Raw genomic sequence first — 773 nt, 5'->3', positions numbered from 1 at the left:
TGAAAATGCGACTTGGAATTCGTCGCGAAACGTCGGCATTACAATAAATTGTTGAAAGATGAGGATGCGTTTCCCTACTACTTCCTTTGGGATCTATATATATATATATATATATATATATATATATATATATATATATAGATATTACGGACTTGTTGAGGCCACTATGTGTGAATTTACCTCTATGAGGTATCTTGGTAGACATTTTCTCTCTCTCTCTCTCTCTCTCTCTCTCTCTCTCTCTCTCATCACATATGAAAGTGTATGAAAGGGTAATGAAGAAAAATATATTGAAACATTTAATGAAAAATAATTTGTTTAATATAGGACAACATGGTTTTGTACCAGGAAAAAGTACACAAACCCAACTGTTAGTCCACCGTGAGAACATATAAAAATATGATAAACGGAAAAGATACAAACGTGGTTTACCTAGACTTTCCAAAAGCTTTTGACAAGGTAGGCCATGATATATTAGCGAAGAAATATTAGAAAACATAAACATAGTGGACAATGTAGGAAGATGGATAAAGAAAATTTTTACGAAACAGAAAACAGATAGTTATTGCTAACAATGAGAAATCGGATGAAGCTAAGTTAATATCCGGTGTGCCACAAGGTACGGTGTTAGCTGCATTGCTGTTTGTTATTATGATTGCAGACATAAACAGTAATGTTAAGGACTCGGTAGTGAGAAGTTTCGCTGATGACACAAGAATAAGTAGAGAATTACTTGTGACGAAGATGGGAACTCGCTACAAAGAGACCTAAAC

This window comes from Macrobrachium nipponense, chromosome 8, assembly GCF_015104395.2.
Source record: "Macrobrachium nipponense isolate FS-2020 chromosome 8, ASM1510439v2, whole genome shotgun sequence".
Taxonomy (NCBI): domain Eukaryota; kingdom Metazoa; phylum Arthropoda; class Malacostraca; order Decapoda; family Palaemonidae; genus Macrobrachium; species Macrobrachium nipponense.
Note: the sequence above shows the minus strand (reverse complement) of the source record.